The 21,311-nt window shown below is 38.6% G+C and overlaps 1 non-coding gene across 1 annotated transcript; it reads right to left on the bottom strand.

Moving 5' to 3' along the window:
* Positions 1-1,800: 1,800 nt before the first annotated feature.
* LOC112767723 (small nucleolar RNA R71) lies at positions 1,801-1,908 on the bottom strand. The gene has a single exon (XR_003185164.1). It is a non-coding gene; the product is annotated as a small nucleolar RNA R71 (small nucleolar RNA).
* Positions 1,909-21,311: the final 19,403 nt, after the last annotated feature.

The raw sequence follows: 21,311 nt of genomic DNA on the forward strand, positions 1-21,311 counted from the left end.
CTACTTTTTCTATATATATATAAAAGGGAAAAGAATCAGCCCTTCGGGCTTCATCTCTTCTCTTCTACCTCATTCCACAATTTACAGTTTTTCAGAATCCTTATTTTCTCTCTGAACCATGAGCAACTAAACCTCCACTGTTAAGGTTAGGAGTTCTGTTTATTTTATAGATTAATACTATTACTGTTCTATTTTAATTCATGTATTGATTTTAATTTCAAAAATTGTTTTCATTTTCTATCTTATGAATCTGGGTGAAATGGAAGTATGACCCTTGTTCTAATTGAGTTCTTGTAAAACTTGGAAAAGCTCTTTGCTTGAACAACAACTTGAAAACAATTTCTCCTTAATTTCTAATTAATTGGACTTAATGGGATACCTGACATATAACCCTCTTATATTTGGATAATTAGAATTTCTGTGGCATATAAACTAGAATTGAACTTAACCCTCTAATTGGAATCAAGTGACTAAGGAATTGGCGGTTGATGAAGGTTAGAGGAGACTAAAAAGGTCTAAGAAATTAGGGTTTAGTCACATATAGTTTTCCATGAATTGAATCTTGCATGATTAAAATAGTTTGTAAGAAAAGTTATTCCAGAAGATAAATATCTCTAAAGCCTTAACTATTCTCCCATATTATTCACACCAATTTATTGCTTGCTTTTTGATATCCTGAATTTACTATTTGATGCAACTGAACTCTCAAAACACCATTTTCTGTTTGTCTAACTAAGTGAATCACTCAATCATTGTTTCTTAGTCCATCAATTCTCGTGGGATCGACCCTCATTCACTTGAGGTACTACTTGGTACGACCCAGTGCACTTGCCGGTTAGTTTGTGGGTTATAAATTTTGCACCAAGTTTTTGGCGCCGTTGCCGGAGATTGACTGTGATTGACAACTATTTGTTGTTTGATTACTTAGATTAGACATTTTAGCTTTAATTTTATTTAGTTTTACTCCTTAATTTTCGAAAATTTATGCAACTATTTTTCCTTAATTTCTGAAATTAAGTTTGGTGTTATCTAGTTGATTTTATTTTAATTTTTTTCTTCATTTTTTCTGTAAAATTCGAAATTTCTAGTTTAATTCTTAGTACAATTATTGAAAATTAATTGTTTTAATTGTTTAGTGTTTTATTTTATTTCTTCACAAGGTTACCTCACTGGAAATCTCTACATTCTAACGTAAGGAATCCCACTTTTCTTGTTTTTTGTTTGTTTATGAGCAGGAACAGAGACAATGAACCTCTTATAGATTTTGATCCTGAACCTGAAAGGATTTTGAGGCGGTGCTTGCAACAAGCTACACTTTACAAGGCTAGTGAAAATCTTGAGACCTTTGAAAAGGAAGTTGCAGAGTCCACTATGGATCATAATCGTGTTGTTAATGCCAATATGGCAAATCTGAATGAGAATGAACAACCTAGAAGAGTTCTTGGCTCATACATTACCCCCAATCTAGATCTCTATGGGAACAGTATTGTGGTGCCTCCTATAGCTGCAAATAACTTTGAGTTGAAGCATCAGTTAGTCACTCTGGTGTAGCAGAATTGTCAGTATCATGGACTCCCGCAGGAAGATCCAAACCAATTTATTTCTAATTTCCTACAGATTTGTGATACTGTGAAAATGAATGGAGTGAATCTTGAGCTTTACATGCTCATGCTCTTTCCATTTGCTGTAAGGGATAGAGCAAAGCTATGGCTAGATTCTCAACCCAAGGAGAGCCTGAATACTTGGGATAAAGTAGTCACTAGATTTTTGTCCAAATTCTTGCCACCACAAAAGCTAACTAAACTAAGGGTGGAAGTTTATACCTTTAGGCAGAGAGATGGTGAGACCCTCTATGAAGCTTGGGAGAGGTACAAGCTGCTGACCAGGCAATGCCCCCTGACATATTTTCTAAATGGACTCAGCTGGAGATCTTTTATGAAGGCCTCTGTGAAATGTCCAAAATGTGTTTAGATAATTCTGTAGGTGATTTATTGCACATGAAAAAGACGCCTGAAGAGACTACTGAGCTTATTAAATTGGTTGCTAACAACCAATATCTTTACTCCTCTAACAGGAATCTTGTGAACTCTGGGACTCCTCAGAAGAAAATTTTTTTAGAAGCAGAGACCTTGGATGCTATTCTTGCTCAGAACAAAGCCATATCTCAACAGATTGATATGCTTACTCAACACTTGAGTGGGATGCAAGTTTTAGCTGTTAATGCTCAGAATGCCCTTCAAGAAGCTCCTTATGACATGACTGGTAGCTTCATGCAAGGTGAGAATTATGATTATGCTCAATTTCCTTATGAACATGTCAACTATATGGGGAATACTCCTAGAAATCCCAATAATGATCCATATGCCAAGACCTATAATCAAGGGTGGAGAAATCACCCAAATTTAGGGGAGGAGAGAGTAACCTCAGAGGCCACAGAATTTTAATAATCATCCTTCGGGTGGTTTTCAACAAAATAATTTCAATAACCACCAGCAAATTTGATGCAGAATTTATAACCCACAAACTAACCGGCAAGTGCACCAGGTCGTACCAAGTAATACCTCAAGTGAATGAGGGTCGATCCCACGAGGATAGATGGACTAAGCAACAATGATTGCATGATTTACTTAGTTAGACAAATAGAGAATGGTGTTTTGAGAGTTCAAAAGCATCAACAGTAAATTCAGAATCTCAGAAAGCAAGCAGTAAATTGGTGTGAATATATATGGAGAAAATAGTTAAAGTTTCAGAGATATTTATTTTTCGGATTAACTTTTCTTACCAACTATTTTAATCATGCAAGATTCGATTCATGGAAAACTATATGTGACCAAACCCTAATTCTTTGGACCTTTTTAGTCTCCTCTAACCTTCATCAACCGCCAATTCCATGGTCACTTGATTCCAATTAGAGGGTTCAGCTCAATTCTAGTTTATATGCCACAGAAATCCTAATTATCTAAATATAGGAGGATTATATGTCACGTATCCCATTAAGTCTAGATAATTAGTGATTTAGGAAAAATTGTTTTCAATATGTTGTTCAAGCAAAGAGCTTTTCCAAGTTTTACAAGAACTCAATTAGAACAAGGGTCATATTTCTGTTCCACCCAGATTCATAAGATAGAAAACAAAAACAATTCTTGAAATTGAAATCAATATATGAATTAAAATAGAATAGTAATAGTATTAATTCATAGAATAAACAGAGCTCCTAACCTTAACATTGGAGGTTTAGTTGCTCATGGTTCAGAGAGAAAACAAGGATTCTGAAAAATTGTAAATTGCGGAATGAGGTAGGAGAGAAGAGATGGAGCCTGAAAGGCTAATTCTTTTCCCTTTTGTATCTAATCCCAATTAATGTAAAATATATTTTCTAAAACTAAATAATATCTTTTTATTTTAAAATAAAATAAATTTTTAATCAAAATTAATTAAAATCTTTGTGCAGCTTCTTATTCTGCGTGGGGACCATGACTATCTTGAGAAGTAGCACCTAACTTGGGGAAATAGGCTCCTAACTTAGTGCAATAATCCATCCTGGTGCCTAACTGGATGAGCATGGCGCCTAACTTCGCAGTGCCCGAAGTGAACTTTTCCTCTTGCGCCTAACTTTTAAATCATGGAGCCTAACTTGGGAAATTCCAAGTTAGGCGCCACCTTGGCCATATAGAATAAAGAAAAAGGGCATACTATTATATATCGTTGGAAAGCTTCGGAAGTTAGATTTCCAATGTCATTGAAATCACATCAATTGGATCTTTGTAGCTCAAGTTATGTCCGTTAGAGTGCACGGAGGTCAGGGTTGACAGTATCATCTACTTTCTGCCTCTTCTTCTATAAAACTCCGTCAAATCCATTCGAATGCTACCTGAAATAAACAGAACTGCACACAACTTAAAGTATCATTCATAGTGGGTAAGAAGTATTTAAATCTTGATTAAACTCACAAATTTGAATGCAAATTTACTAGGAAAAGATAGGAAAGATGCTCACGCATCACAACACCAAACTTGAATTATTGTTTGTCCTCAAGCAACCAAAACTAATATAGGCTTTGGATGTAAATTTGCATGAGAAGTGAGTGTTCAATTAAGCTCCTGTCTCTTCTTAAAGTGGGGTTTATACACTACAATCCTGAATAGTTTTGGCATCTCACTATCCTTTGAATCAGAGAAATGTCACTGTCATTTAGAATTAGAGTCCAGATAATATTATGAATTCCCTGGCCTTTATACTTTAGTTTAATCCTTGAACACAGCAAAATTTCTTTCATTCTCTTTTCCTTGGTGTTTTGCACCTTGAGCCTAGCCTTGACTTTAAATGCTTTGTGTCAAGCTTTACTTGTCACAAAAACACCACAAGCACTTAACTGAGGAACTCTCTTTAGGTTCTAATTTTTCTTTCAGTTACTCCCAGACAGTGGTGCTCAATGCCTTTGGCATACTCTGTTAAATACACTTGATCTCGACTTTTAATGCTCTATCTTAAGGATTACTTGACACATTTACACCACAAGCATATGACTAGGGAAACAACTCTTTGAGCTTTTAATCATGTCTAACCTCCCTAGTCATTGATGCTCATAGCCTTGGACCTTGCTTTTATTTTTCTTCTGCTGTTTCTTTTGCTTCAAGAATTAAGCTTTTGTTTACTTCAGGGAATTCATAATAGTTCTCTAAATTCTTATTCCTCATACATCCACATCCTTTGATTCAAATTCAAATATGCACTGTTCATATCATGCATTCATAATCACAGATAATACCACCACAGTTAAGTAAATAAGACTACTCTTTAACATAAACTCAATTTCTCATGCAATATATCACTTCTTTTCTTTTTTTTTTTTAGATTCAAGCTCAGTGAGTGGTACATGAGACATCTCTTCAATTAAAAGATAAATAACTGAAATTTCAAAATAACAAAATTAAACTAGAACCTAGGACTTAGAATTACTAAAGATCATGCACACATTCAAGTAAACTAGCAGAAAACAGGAATATAACATAATAAGAACGGAAGGAATATAGAATGAAAGGAACTCAATCACCTCAGTTATCCTAATGGCCGTCTCATTCTTCAGGCTATGCTCCTCCGTGAAGATGATTTGCCTCCCTTTGCTTCCACTAAAATAAAAAGAGTAAATATCCAATCCGGTCCTTGTCCATTTTCACGAAGGACAAAGCGATCCCTGTCCAAAAAAAAAAGGGACACTTTGACCCTCAACCTTTTTATTTTGGGACAATACGATCAATCTGTTAAAAAATCCATTAAATAATAATAAAAATTAGTTTGGTGGGGATTTTATTTGTATTTTGTGGGGGGTTTTAAACCCCTACAAAATTCTTTTCAAGAATATAATCAATTACTACTACTACTACTACTACTACTACCTTCTTCATTCTCATTATTATCACTCCTACCTCTATTACTTTTATTGTGTAACCATACTTTATCATCATTATTATCTCCTCTATCGTTATCATCACCAATACTAATATTATTAACATTAAAGTTCTCCTCTTTCATTTTTTATTCGATGTTATTTTTTTTTCTTTTAAAAAGATGGAATCATAATGTGATTAATCTAGTCACATTAATTAAAGAATAAATCTTTTATTTGGTCTCACAAATTTTAATGTTGAATAATCTTGTCTTTCACTATTTTCTTTTTCCATTATAATTGAAAAATAAAAAATGAAAGAAGAGGACCTTAATGTTGATAATATTGGTATTGGTGATGATAACAGTAGAGAAGATAATGATGATGATAAAGTTTGGTTACTGGTGCACGAAATTACAATCACACTTTTGTAACTCCGCATAACTAACCAGCAAGTGCACTGGGTCGTCCAAGTAATACCTTACGTGAGTAAGGGTCGATCCCACGGAGATTGTCAGCTTGAAGCAAGCTATGGTTATCTTGTAACTCTTAGTCAGGATATCAATAATTCTCAGATTTAATTGTAAAAAGTAAAAGAACATGAAATAAATACTTGTTATGCAGTAATGAAGAATAGGATGAGGCTTTGGAGGTGCTTTGTCTTCTAAATCTCTGCTTTCCTACAATCTTCTTCTTCATGCACGCAAGGCTCCTTCCATGGCAAGCTTTAAGTTGGGCATCACCGTTGTCAATGGCTACTTTCCGTCCTCTCAGTGAAAATGTTCCAAATGCGCTATCACCGCATAGCTAATCATCTGTCGGTTCTCGATCATGTCGGAATAGGATCCATTGATCCTTTTGCGTCTATCACTACGCCCAATACTCGCGAGTTTGAAGCTCGTCACAGTCATCCCTTCCCAGATCCTACTCAAAATACCACAGATAAGGTTTAGATGTTCTGAATCTCAAGAATGACCGCCAATAATTCTAGCCTATACCACGAAGGTTCCAATCTTAGATTAGAAACCCAAGAGATACACATTCAAGCTTGATTGCATGTAGAACGGAGGTGGTTGTTAGGCACGCGTTCATAGGTGAGAATGATGATGATTGTCACGGATCATCACATTCATCAGGTTGAAGTGCGAATGAATATCTTAGAATAGAAGCAAGCGTGATAGAATGGAAAACAGTAGTAATTGCATTAATTCATGAAGAACAGCAGAGCTCCTCACCTCCAACAATGGGTTTAGAGACTCATGCCGTAGAAGGTACAATATGAAATGTGTAAAGTGTCATGAGGTACAAGATGAATCACTAAAAGTAGTTTTTATAGTAAACTGGTGACCTAGGGTTACAGAAAATGAGTAAGCTAGGGTGTTTAGTGTAAAAATCCACTTCCGGGGCCCACTTGGTGTGTGCTTGGGCTGAGCATTGAAGCTTTCATGTGTAGAGACTTTTCTTGGAGTTAAACGCCAGCTTTTGTGCCAGTTTGGGCGTTTAACTCTAGTTTTTATGCCAGTTCTGGCGTTAAACGCCAGAATTCTTGAGCTAACTTGGAATGCCTGTTTGGGCCATCAAATCCCGGGCAAAGTATGGACTATTATATATTACTGGAAAGCCCTGGATGTCTACTTTGCAACGCAATTGAGAGTGCGCCAATTGGGCTTTTGTAGCTCCAGAAAATCCACTTTGAGTGCAGGGAGGTCAGAATCCAACAGCATCTGTAGTCCTTTTTCAGCCTCTGAATAAGATTTTTGCTCAGGTCCCTCAATTTCAGCCAGAAAATACCTGAAATTATAGAAAAACACAGAAACTCATAGTAAAGTCCAGAAAAGTGAATTTTAAATAAAAACTAATAAAAATATAATAAAAACTAACTAAAATATACTAAAAACAATGCCAAAAAGCGTATAAATTATCTGCTCATCACAACACCAAACTTAAATTGTTGCTTGTCCCCAAGCAACTAAAAATCAAATAGGATAAAAAGAAGAGAATATACAATGAATTCCAAAAACATCTATGAAGATCAGTATTAATTAGATGAGCGGGGCTTTTAGCTTTTTGCCTCTGAACAGTTTTGGCATCTCACTTTATCCTTTGAAGTTTAGAATGATTGGCTTCTATAGGAACTCAGAATCCAGATAGTGTTATTGATTCTCCTAGTTAAGTATGTTAATTCTTGAACACAGCTACTTTATGAGTCTTGGCTGTGACCCAAAGCATTTTGTTTTCCAGTATTACCACCGGATACATAAATGCCACAGACACATAATTGGGTGAACCCTTTCAGATTGTGACTCAGCTTTGCTAGAGCCCCCAATTAGAGGTGTCCAGAGCTCTTAAGCACACTCTTTTTGCTTTGGACCACGACTTTAACCGCTCAGTCTCAAGTTTTCACTTGACACCTTCACGCCACAAGCACATGGTTAGGGACAACTTGGTTTAGCCGCTTAGGCCAGGATTTTATTTCTATGGGCCCTCCTATCCACTGATGCTCAAAGCCTTGGATCCTTTTTTTATTTTACCCTTGCCTTTTGGTTTAAAGGGCTATTGGCTTTTTCTGCTTGCTTTTTCTTTTTCTTTCTTTTTCTTTTCTCTTTTTTTTTCGCAAAATTTTTTTTGCAAGCTTTCTATTCACTGCTTTTTCTTGCTTCAAGAATCAATTTTTTGATTTTTCAAATCATCAGATAACATTTCTCCTTTTCCCATCATTCTTTCAAGAGCCAACAATTTTAACATTCATAAACAATCAAATTCAAAAATATGCACTGTTCAAGCATTCGTTCAGAAAACAATAGTATTGCCACCACATCAAAATAATTAATCTGTTTTAAAATTTGAAATTCATGCACTTCTTTTTCTTTTTCAATTAAAAATATTTTTCATTTAAGAGAGGTGATGAATTCATGGGATATTCATAACTTTAAGACATAAACTTTAAATTTTATTAATCATGGAATGACAATAAGACTCAAAAATAAATACAGGAGCAAACCAATAATAATAGAAGGCAGAAAATAAAAACAGAAAAATAAATAACTCTTAAAATAGACTCTTAATAATAAAGGTTATCACAGAGTTAGGACTCAACAACCTTGATTTTGAGAAGTGGATGCTCCCTCAATCTGTGGGGTGCTTGGTCCTTCAAGGGAGAGCTTCTGGCGCTTCAGCTCCTTTAGCTCACGCCCTTGCTTCTCCTGTTCCTTCAGCAGTTTGTAGAGCATGCAGTTTTGATTCTGCTGTTCTTCCTTAAGTTGTTCCATAGTTTCTTGCATCTTGGTAACAGATGCCTCTAGGCGGGTCCAGTAGTCAATTTCAGGAATTTCTTGGAGGAACTCTTGTGCCCTCCTTTTGATGGAGTTGTCTTGCACTTGTCCTTCCATTGACTTCTTGGTGATTGGGTGTTCGATTGGGATGAATTCATCTACTCCCATCCTCACCCCAGCATCTTTACATAGCAGAGAAATTAAGCTTGGGTAGGCCAGTTTGGCTTCAGTGGAGTTCTTGTTTGCAATTGTGTAAATCTCACAAGAAATCAAATGATGAATCTCCACTTCTTTTCCAAGCATAATACAATGGATCATCACTGCTCTTTTGACAGTGACCTCAGAGCGGTTGCTAGTGGGCAATATAGAACGCCCAATGAAGTCCAACAGCCTCTTGCAACTGGTTTGAGATCTCCCCTCTTGAGTTGGTTTGGGACACCTTTTGAATTGGTTATCCACTTAGTTTCAGGGAGGCATATGTCCTCTAGAACTTGATCCAACCCCTTATCTACTCACACAATTCTCCTATTAAAGGATTCTGGATCATCTTGTAGTTGAAGCAGTTTGAAGACCTCTCTTATTTTATCCAGATGGAAGTAAATAAGCCTCCCTCTGACCATAGTTCGGTAGGTGTGAAAGGCGGTTCCAGTTATTCTCTGCTTATCTGTCAGCCACAGATTTGAGTAGAATTCCTAAACCATGTTTCTTCCAACCTTTGTTTCAGGATTGGCCAGAATTTCCCATCCTCTGTTTCGAATTTGCTCTTGGATCTCCGGATATTCATCTTCTTTCAGATTGAATTTAACTTCCGGGATCACTGACCTCAGACCCATTATTTTGTGGTAATGGTCTGCATGTTCTTTGGTTAAGAACCTCTCTTGATTCCAAAGACTCTTTGGAGTATTCTCTTTCTTGCCTCTTGATTTGGTTTGTTTTCCCTTAGGTGCCATGATCTTGATGAGTCTTAGCTCAGTGATCGCGGAAAAACACACCAAACTTAGAGGTTTGCTTGCCCTCAAGCAAAAGAAAGGAAAGGGGAGAGAGGGGAGAAGAGGCAAATTTGAATGGTGGAGAGGAGAGGATAGCCGAATGTATATTTATAGGAGGAGGGGAGGGATTTCGAAAAATTTGAAGGAGATATGACATAGAGATATGATTGATGGAAGAAAATAAAATCATGATATGAAAAAGATGAGATTTGTAATTGAAAAAGGTATAAAGATGTTAAATCTGAAAATTTGGTCATGCATCTAAGAATTAAGAGATGATATGATGAGTTAAAAAAGATTTGGAAAGAAATTAAGAAGATAATTGAGTTTTTGAAAAGATTTGGAAATGATTTGAAAGAAAATTGAAAAGAGATTTAGAAAATGTTTGAATTTTTGAAAATTGAGGGTGAATGATGAAAGTTTGAAACATGTTTATGCAAAAAAGTATGAGTCAAAATATGAAAATTTGAAAAAATTTGAAGTTGGAAACAAAATCTCCTCCCCCTGCCTTTCTGGCGTTAAACGCCCAGAATGGTATCCATTCTGGCGTTTAACGCCCAATTGTTGGCCATTATGGGCGTTTAACGCCCAGCCAGGTACCCTGGCTGGCATTAAACGCCGGAAACCCCTTTATCACGGGGCGTTTTTCTGAACGCCCAGGATGCTACAATTATGGCGTTAAACGCCCAGAATGGTACCCATTCTGGCGTTTAACGCCCAAAAACTCCTTTACTGGTGTTTTCTTGCCAGCAAGCTCCTTTTCTCTGCTTTTTGCACTGAATCCTTCTGTAACTCTGTGAATTCCTTCAATTTTGATGATTAACCTTTGAAGAAAAATGTATATCAAACTTCTACAAGTATTAATTAAAACAAATAACTTGCTAATGGCTGGGTTGCCTCCCAGCAAGCGCTTCTTTATTGTCTTTAGCTGGACCTTTACTGAACTTCATTCAAGCCTCAGTTTTGAGCATTCTTGCTCAAAATTGCTTTCAAGATAATGTTTGATTCTTTGTCCATTAACAATGAACTTTTTGTCAGAATCAATATCTTGAAGCTCAACATATCCATATGGTGACACTCCTGTAATCACATATGGTCCCCTCTACCAGGATTTTAATTTCCCGGAGAATAATCTGAGCCTAGAGTTGAACAGCAGAACTTTTGTCCTGGCTTAAAGACTCTGGATGACAATTTCTTGTCATGCCACTTTTTTGCTTTTTCCTTATAAATTTTTGCATTTTCAAAAGCATTGAGTCTGAACTTCTCTAGCTCATTTAGCTGGAGCAATCTTTTCTCACCAGCTAACTTAGCATCCATGTTTAGGAATCTGGTTGCCCAGTAGGCTTTATGTTCCAATTCCACGGGCAGATGACAGGCCTTGCCATACACAAGCTGGTATGGAGAGGTTCCTATAGGAGTCTTGAATGCTGTTCTGTATGCCCACAGAGCATCATCCAAGCTCTTTGCCCAATCCTTTCTACGGGCAATTACAGTCTGTTCCAGGATTCTCTTTAATTCTCTATTAGAGACTTCGGCCTGCCCATTTGTCTGTGGATGATACGGAGTTGCTACTTTGTGGCTAATTCCATATCGAACCATAGCAGAGTAAAGCTGTTTATTGCAGAAATGGGTGCCCCCATCACTGATTAGTACTCTGGGAACACCAAATCTGCTGAAAATATATTTCTGGAGGAACTTCAGCACAGTCTTGGTATCATTAGTGGGTGTGGCAATTGCTTCCACACATTTAGATACGTAGTCTACTACCACCAGAATGTAAGTGTTTGAGTATGATGGTGGGAAAGGACCCATGAAGTCAATACCCCATACATCAAATAACTCAATCTTTAAGATCCCTTGTTGAGGCATGGCATAACCATGAGGCAAGTTACCAGCTCTTTGGCAACTGTCACAGTTACGCACAAACTCTCAGGCATCTCTATAGAGAGTAGGCCAATAGAAGCCACATTGGAGGACTTTAGTGGCTGTTCGCTCACTTCCGAAATGTCCTCCATACTGTGATCCATGGCAATGCCACAGGATCTTCTGTGCCTCCTCTCTAGGGACACATCTTCGGATCACTCCGTCTGCGCATCTCTTAAAGAGATATGGTTCATCCCATAAGTAGTACTTTGCATCAGAAATTAGTTTTTTCTTTTGTAACCTGTTGTACTCCTGTGGTATGAACCTCACAGCTTTATAATTTGCAATGTCTGCAAACCATGGTTCTTCCTGAATGGCAAAAAGTTGCTCATCCGGAAAGGTCTCAGAGATCTCAGTAGGAGGGAGGGATGCCCCTGCTACTGGTTCTATCCGGGACAGGTGATTAGCTACCTGGTTCTTTGTCCCTTTTCTGTCTTTTATTTCTTTATCAAACTCTTGCAGAAGCAACACCCATCTTATGAGCCTGGGTTTTGAATCCTGCTTAGTGAGTAGATATTTAAGAGCAGCATGGTCAGTATACACAATCACTTTTGAACCTACTAAATAGGATCTAAACTTGTCAATGGCATAAACCACTACAAGTAACTCCTTTTCTGTGGTTGTGTAATTCTTCTATGCGTCATTTAGAACACGACTGGCATAGTAAATGATGTGCAGAAGCTTGTTATGCCTTTGTCCCAACACTGCACCAATGGCATGGTCACTGGCATCACACATTAATTCGAATGGTAATGTCCAGTCAGGTGCAAAGATGACTGGTGCTGTGACCAGCTTGGCTTTCAGGGTCTCAAACGCCTGCAGACACTCTGTGTCAAACACAAATGGCGTGTCAGCAACTAGCAGGCTGCTTAGAGGTTTTGCAATTTTTGAAAAATCCTTTATGAACCTCCTATAGAATCCTGCATGCCCCAGAAAGCTTCTGATTGCCTTAACATTGGCAGGTGGTGGTAATTTCTCAATTACCTCTACCTTGGCTTGATCCACCTCTATTCCCTTGCTTGAAATTTTGTGCCCAAGGACAATTTCTTCAATCACCATAAAGTGACATTTTTCCCAGTTTAAGACCAGGTTAGTCTCTTGGCACCTTTTCAAGACAAGTGTTAGATGATCAAGACAGGAGCTGAATGAGTCTCCAAATACTGAGAAGTCATCTATGAAGACTTCCAGAAACTTCTCTACCATATCAGAGAAGATAGAGAGCATGCACCTCTGAAAGGTTGCAGGTGCATTGCATAGACCAAAAGGCATTCTTCTGTAAGCAAATACTCCAGATGGACATGTGAATGTTGTTTTCTCTTGGTCTTGAGGATCCACTGCAATTTGGTTGTAGCCTGAATAGCCATCCAAAAAGCAGTAGTATTCATGGCCTGCTAGTCTCTCTAGTATCTGGTCTATGAATGGTAAAGGAAAATGATCCTTTCTGGTGGCTGTATTGAGCCTTCTGTAGTCAATACACATACGCCACCCTGTAACTGTTCTTGTGGAAACCAGTTCATTCTTTTCATTATGAACCACTGTCATGTCTCCCTTCTTGGGGACAACTTGGACAGGGCTCACCCAGGGGCTATCAGAAATAGGATAAATAATCCCAGCCTCTAGTAACTTAGTGACCTCTTTCTGCACCACTTCCTTCATGGCTGGATTTAGCCGCCTCTGTGGTTGAACCACTGGCTTGGCATCATCCTCCAATAAGATTTTGTGCATGCATCTTGTTGGGCTAATGCCCTTAAGGTCACTTATGGACCGCCCAAGAGATGTCTTGTGTGTCCTTAGCACTTGAATTAGTGCTTTCTCTTCCTGTTGATTTAAAGCAGCACTTATGATCACTGGAAAAGTGTCACCCTCTCCCAAAAATGCATATTTCAGGGATGGTGGTAGTGGTTTGAGCTCTGGTTTAGGAGGTTTCTCCTCTTCCTGAGGGATTTTTAGAGGTTCTTTTATTTCCTCTGGTTCCTCCAAATCAGGCTGAACATCTTTAAAGATGTCCTCTAGCTCTGATTCAAGACTCTCAGTCATATTGATCTCTTCCACCAAAGAGTCAATAATATCAGTGCTCATGCAGTCATTTGCTATGTCTGGATGCTGCATAGCTTTGACAGCATTTAACTTGAACTCATTGATAAACCTCTATTTCATGGTTTATCTTGTGCTTAATTGAGTGGTTTTTACCAACCCTTTACCCACTTACTCATACTATTCGCATGTTTTACATTTTCCTTCCTGATTTTGTGCTATGACTGAAAACATGCTTCTTTGATCTTATATTTGCTTATTATTTCCTCTCTTATTTCCATTAAATGCCTTGATATGTGTGTTAAGTGTTTTCAGAGATTATAGGGCAGGAATGGCTCAGAGGATGGAAAGGAAGCATGCAAAAGTGGAAGGAATACAAGAAGTTGGAGAAACTGCTAAGCTGTCCAGCCTGACCTCTTCGCACTCAAACGGCTATAACTTTAGCTATAGAGGTTCAAACGACGCGGTTCTAGTTGTGTTGGAAAGCTAACGTCCGGGGCTTCGATTTGATATATAATTTACCATAGCTTCTCTGAACTTAGGCGACGAGAACGCGTGAATAATGCGTCTGCGTCGCATCTGCGAACCTCAACCCGCGCGGCCGCATGGACGATGCCTCCGCGTCACTTGCCTGCGACCTAAACGTAACAGAAATTGCAGAGGGCAATTTCTGGGCTGCTTTTGACCCAGTTTTCAGCCCAGAACACATAGATTAGAGGCTATAAAGTGGGAGAATGCATCCATTCAGAGGGAGCTTGCCAATTTAGTTACTTCTCCATGATTTAGATCTAGTTTTGAGAGAGGTTCTCTCCTCTCTCTCTCTCTTAAGATTTAGGACTTCTCTTAGTTTTAGGAGTGACTCTCAATCCCAAGTTCTTTATTTTTATTTTTATTCTTCCAATTTAGTTCATGAACTCTTCATGTTAGATTATAATTTCCCTTATTAATGTTATTTGAGGTATTTCAATTCATGATTGCTTTCTTTAATTTATGTTATTGTTGCTTTACATCTGAAGGCATTTTTATTCCAGCAAATTTACTTTTTCTTCTTTTGGTCTTGGTTAAGAAAGCAGTAACTCAGGAGTTATCTTATCTCAACATAATTGATAACTGTTATCTTTGCTAATTGAACTGAGCTTCAATAATCCCAACCTTTTCTTAAGAAATAAATAGGATTCGAAGATCAAACTAATTAGTCCCTTGACTTTCCTTTACTTTAGTAAAAGTTAACCAAGTGGAATTAAGATTCAACTTTCATTGTTATTGATAGGGATAACTAACTCTGGACTTCCAATTTCTCATACCTTGCCAAAAGTTTGCTTTGCAGTTATTTATTTATTTTAATTGCCATTTAATTTACCCGCCATTAAGTTACTTGTTCCTCATTCTTGAAACCCCAATTTACAATCTCCATAACCAATAATAAGAACATACTTCCCTGCAGTTCCTTGAGAAGACGACCCGAGGTTTGAATACTCGGTTATCAATTTAAAAGGGGTTTGTTACTTGTGACAACCAAAACGTTTGTACGAAGGGATTTTTGTTGGTTTAGAGACTATATCTACAACGCGACTATTTTTATGAAATTCTTTACTAGCAAAAATCCTAACGTCAAAATGGCGCCGTTGCCGGGGAACTGCTAACGTGTGCCTTATTATTGGTTATTGTAAATATTTTTCTTTTGCTTGTTTATTTATTTTTGTTTTTCCTTTTTATTTTTATTTGCTACCATGAATTCTCACCCCCCTCGCTTTGAGTTTAGTTCTAATTTTGTTGAAGGAAATATAAGTTAGAGCAGGAATATGGGATCGCATCAAGGTCAGACCAATCAAGGATGGATGGAGCCAAGAGGATCTAATCACCCCTTTAGGCAACAACACCCTCCAAGATATCATGGACAAAGACCATTCTACAATGCATATCCAGCTGATAGATATGGTGGACAACCTTGTAACTACCGACAAGCCCCACCCCGTGCCTGTAAACCATCCTCTCAACATAACTCCGAACCACCACACTCACAAGCTTCTCCTCACCATTCGCCACCACATGATCCCTATTTACCCTAGCTCCAATCCAGTCACTCCCAAGTACCACCACTTTCCTATGTCTCATGTCCAAATCCATCACCCCGAGAATCAGAGGTTCACCTAAAGGAAACAGTAAATAAGCTTCAAGCAACCATTCGACAACTGGAGCAAGCAGTAATTCAATTAGCTTCTAGATGCTCGAACATTCAAGGACCAACCACAGCCCCATATGGACAATCTAATGAAGAGCGTAGCATGAAGGAGATATTAGAAACTCCAGTGGACAAGACAGAGCATGAATTCGTACTCGAACAAGTAGAAGAAGCTGTCATTGTACAAGAAGAAGAGTTGGTTGAAGATCTAGGAGACGCAGAACCTCCATGGGAATCCAGAGCTGAGGAGAAATCCGTCAAGGACATTATAGTTAATGCTAAGGAGGATAGCGCACAATCCCCAAGGCAAGTCGTTTATGAAGAATCAGACGGAATAATCCAAGAAGCAAATTCTCTTGATGATGATAGTCACAAGTCAAGTTCTCTTAGTAATGAACTTGCATCTGCAAGTGAGTTCTCTGAGATCGATGAATCTTCCCAAAATGAATACGAGGATGATGCAGAGGTAGATTTCTCTCAACCTCCAATCTATGACTCAAGTGATGAGGAAGACATAGAAGACTTTGACCAGGGTGATGATGCATTTGAAGATCCTTGCAAAGAAGTGGAGGAATTCACAGAAGATTACCTGGGAGTAGAACTTACAGAACCACTGGAAACACCTATCCCAAGGCCATTACCACCTAATACAAGCTTCAAGTGGGTACAATCCTTAACCTTTAACTTTACTTTTTCACTTGAATACAGTTTGCTTGAAACAGATGGCCAGCTTAGAGCTTTCTGTGGCTTTAAGAGTAAGAAGGAAATGGCTCGTGCTCAGAGCTGGTGCATAAGGTTCAATAAGGTTCCACGCTTCAACTCGAAGTGCACGGATTGGCATCAAAATCAATCAAATGGATCTCAGAAAACGTTTGATTACCATGGTGAGAATTTACTTTCTTAACCGCCCAGATGGAAACATGGAGATCAAGACGGAGGCGGATTTAAAAACAAGGCTTGGGATCCTGGAATCTATTCTGACATTCGTCACCCCGGGAGCCTGAAAATCTGTTTGAAGCTGCTCAGAAGCTTTACATACCTAGTTTGGGACCCTGGAGGCTATTGGCATTCCAAGCATTGGTGGAGATTTCTGGATGAATTTAAACACAAGCCACCATAACAGGAAGCCCCTCCAATGTCCAACTTAAGGACTTTAACTAAAAGTGCTAGGTGGGAGACAACCCACCATGGTATGATCGTTCCTTTTGCAATTTTAATTTTATTTAGTTTTGTTTGTTTTTGAGTTTTATTTTATTTTATTAAACCTGGGATCATGCATAGCATTCACATTAATCATTGCATTCTGCATTTTTCATGCATTAAAAAAAATAATAACACGCACGCGTCGCGGCAGCTTCGCTGACGCGTCCGCGTCACCAGTGCCATGGGAAGAAAAGAATTGAACAGAGAGTTACGCAGGACCAGGGCTGAAGGCATGCCAATGGCACAAATTGTCCCACGCGACCGTGTCGTTAACGCGACCGCGCCATATGGGAATAATGGCCTCCCACGCGACCGCGTGCCCCACGCGGCCGCATGACCAGGATTTTGACGTAATAATGGTGCACAACCAAAAGTTGTGCTAGAGTGGTGCTGGACTGGCGCTGGACGCGCAGTCCATCTCACGCGACCGCGTGCCCCACGCGGCCGCGTCACATCCTACTAAGTGGCCACTCGCGCAATCGCATGCCCCATGCGATCGCGTCACCCAATATTTGGCAATTAATGATTTTTGAACAGAGAGTTGTGCGAGAGCGAGGCTGCCCTCGCGCCAGTAGCATAAAACGGGTCATGCGACCGCGTGACCGACGCGACCGCGTCAATCAGTTTAAGCGCAAGCCGCGCGACCGCGTGCCCCACGCGACCGCGTCGCTTGCGCCGCACAGCTTATCCTAATTTGCCAAATATCTTATCTTTTCTCCCCCAATCGTAATTTTTCCTCCATCCTTTCTCACTTACTTCTTCTTCCCTTCTTTCCCTTCTCATTCTTCTTATCTTTTATTTTATTTTACTTAATTTATTTGCATATTTCATTCATTGCATCTTAATCATATGCATTGAAAAAAAAGTGAGAAAAAGAAAAAAAAAGAGTAAATAATAAAAAGGGGACAAAATGCCCCAAAGTAAGTAGTGAAAGCAATGCATATGTATTGTATTTGAAATTAGAATGCATGAATATGTGGAAAACATGGTTAATGGACAGTTAGGTTTCGTATTTTGATTACATGGATTGTCTAAAGTTAGGTGGAAAGTTTAAGTTAATTAAGAATTCAGATTTTAGTCCACTTGGCCAAATACAATCCTACCTTGACCCTAACCCCATTACAACCCTTAAAAGACCTCTTGATATGTGTATCTGTGCATTAAATTTTTGTTGATTTTTAGATGAAGAGCAAGCCTTAGAAAGCAAGGATAGTAGAGAATTGAGAGAATCGAACCTTAAAGACTTGAGTGATTAGAGTGTATACACTACCAGTGAGGGTTCGATGTTCAATTCCTTGTTCCCTGCTTTTCATGAGCTATTTTCTTCTTGCAAGTCTATTTGTACTTCATTCTCATGATTTGAATTAGTGAAATCCAGTTCATATTTCTTCTTGAAGGATTTCTTTACTTTTAACTAAGTAGGTAGAAACATTTTGCATGTAGTTGCATTCATAGGTTGCATTTCATACATTCTTACTTTCCTCTTCATCTTTATAGCTTCTCTTTAGCTTACCATGAGGACATGCTAATATTTAAGTGTGGGGAGGTTGATAAACCTCTATTTCATGGTTTATCTTATGCTTAATTGAGTGGTTTTTACCAACCCTTTACCCACTTATTCATACTATTCGCATGTTTTACATTTTCCTTCCTGATTTTGTGCTATGACAGAAAACATGCTTCTTTGATCTTATATTTGCTTATTATTTCCTCTCTTATTACCATTAGATGCCTTGATATGTGTGTTAAGTATTTTCAGAGATTATAGGGCAGGAATGGCTCAAAGGATGGAAAGGAAGCATGCAAAAGTGGAAGAAATACAAGAAGTTGGAGAAACTGCTAAGCTGTCCAACCTGACCTCTTCGCACTCAAACGGCTATAACTTTAGCTACAGAGGTCCAAACGACGCGGTTCCAAATGCGTTGGAAAGCTAACGTCCGGGGCTTCGATTTGATATATAATTTGCCATAGCTGCCCCGAAGTTAGGTGACGCGAATGACGCATCCGCGTCGCATCTGCGAACCTCAACCCGCGCGGCCGCATGGACGACGCCTCCGCGTCACTTGCCCGCGACCTGAACGTAACAGAAATTACAGGGGGCAATTTCTGGGCTACTTTTGACCCAGTTTTCAGCCCAGAACACACAGATTAGAGGCTATAAAGTGGGGGAATGCATCCATTCAGAGGGAGCTCGCCAATTTAGTTACTTCTCCATGATTTAGATCTAGTTTTGAGAGAGGTTCTCTCCTCTCTCTCTCTCTCTCTTAGGATTTAGGACTTCTCTTAGTTTTAGGAGTGACTCTCAATCCCAGGTTCTTTATTTTTATTTTTATTCTTCCAATTTAATTCATGAACTCTTCATGTTAGATTATAATTTCCCTTATTAATGTTATTTGAGGTATTTCAATTCATGATTGCTTTCTTTAATTTATGTTATTGTTGCTTTACATCTGAAGGCATTTTTATTCCAGCAAATTTACTTTTTCTTCTTTTGGTCTTGGTTAAGAAAGCAGTAACTCAGGAGTTATCTTATCTCAACATAATTGATAACTGTTATCTTTGCTAATTGAACTGAGCTTCAATAATCCCAACCTTTTCTTAGGAAATAAATAGGATTCGAAGATCAAACTAATTAGTCCCTTGACTTTCCTTTACTTTAGTAAAAGTTAACCAAGTGGAATTAAGATTCAACTTTCATTGTTATTGATAGGGATAACTAAGTCTGGACTTCCAATTTCTCATACCTTGCCAAAAGTTTGCTTTGCAGTTATTTATTTATTTTAATTGCCATTTAATTTACCCGCCATTAAGTTACTTGTTCTTCATTCTTGAAACCCCAATTTACAATCTCCATAACCAATAATAAGAACATACTTCCCTGCAGTTCCTTGAGAAGACGACCCGAGGTTTGAATACTCGGTTATCAATTTAAAAGGGGTTTATTACTTGTGACAACTAAAACGTTTGTACGAAGGGATTTTTGTTGGTTTAGAGACTATATCTACAACGCGACTATTTTTATGAAATTCTTTACTGGCAAAAATTCTAACGTCACTCATCCTCATTGACTCTCAGGGTCACTTCCCCTTTTTGTACATTAATAAGAGTTCGTCCAGTTGCTAGGAAAGGTCTTCCTAGAATGAGAGTTGCACTCTTGTGCTCCTCCATTTCCAGCACTACAAAGTCAGTGGGAAAGGCGAATGGCCCAACCTTGACAATCATGTCCTCAATGATGCTTGATGGATATTTAATGGAGCCATCAGCAAGTTGAAGACATATCCGGGTTGGTTTGACTTCTTCAGTCAACCCAAGCTTTCTGATAGTGGATACAGGTATTAGGTTGATACTTGCTCCAAGGTCACATAGAGCTGTCTTGGTGCAAGCAACCTCTAATGTGCATGGTATCATAAAGCTTCCTGGATCTTGAAGCTTTTCTGGTATGCTTTTTAGAATGACTGCACTGCATTCTTCAGTGAGAAACACTCTTTCAGTTTCTCTCCAATCCTTCTTATGACTTAAGATCTCTTTTATGAACTTAGCATAAGAGGGTATTTGCTCAAGTGCCTCTGCAAACGGGATCTTTATTTCAAGAGTCCTGAGATAGTCTGCAAAGCGAGCAAATTGTTTATCCTGTTCTGCTTGGCGGAGCTTCTGAGGATAAGGCATCTTGGCTTTATATTCTTCAACCTTAGTTGCTGCAGGTTTATTCCCTACAGAAGTGGTTGGAGAAGCCTTCTTAGAGGGGTTACTATCAGCACTTGCAGGTGTCTGATTCCTCATTGGCATTTGAACGCCAGGATTGGGTGCTGGATAGACGTTTAACGCCAGCTTCCCACCCTTTTCTGGCGTTTGAACGCCAGAGTTATTCCTCTCTGGGCTCTTGATGTCCTCAGAGGGATTTTGGGCAGTGGTTTGGTCATCCTCTGTCATTTGTTCCTTTCTTGACTTTTTGCTTTTTTGAGCTGAGTTATTCAATGTCTTCCCGCTCCTTAGTTGGACAGCTTGGCATTCTTCTGTTATCTGTTTAGATAGCTGCTGTCTTGTCTGATTCAATTGTGCTTCTATATTCTTGTTAGCATTTTTAGTGTCTTGGAGCATCTCTTTGAATTCTGCTGATTGTTTTGTCATAAGGAGTAATTGTTGATTAAGTTCAACAATCTATTCTTGAGGATTGGGATCAGTAGTTACTGCCATAGCCTCTTCTTTTATGGAGGACTCACTGTTTGAGTACAGATGTTGATTTCTAGCAACTGTATCTATGAGCTCTTGAGCTTCTTCAATTATTTTTCTCATGTGTATAGATCCACCAGCTGAGTGGTCTA

The sequence above is a fragment of the Arachis hypogaea genome, chromosome 17 (assembly GCF_003086295.3).
Source record: "Arachis hypogaea cultivar Tifrunner chromosome 17, arahy.Tifrunner.gnm2.J5K5, whole genome shotgun sequence".
Classification (NCBI taxonomy): Eukaryota; Viridiplantae; Streptophyta; class Magnoliopsida; order Fabales; family Fabaceae; genus Arachis; species Arachis hypogaea.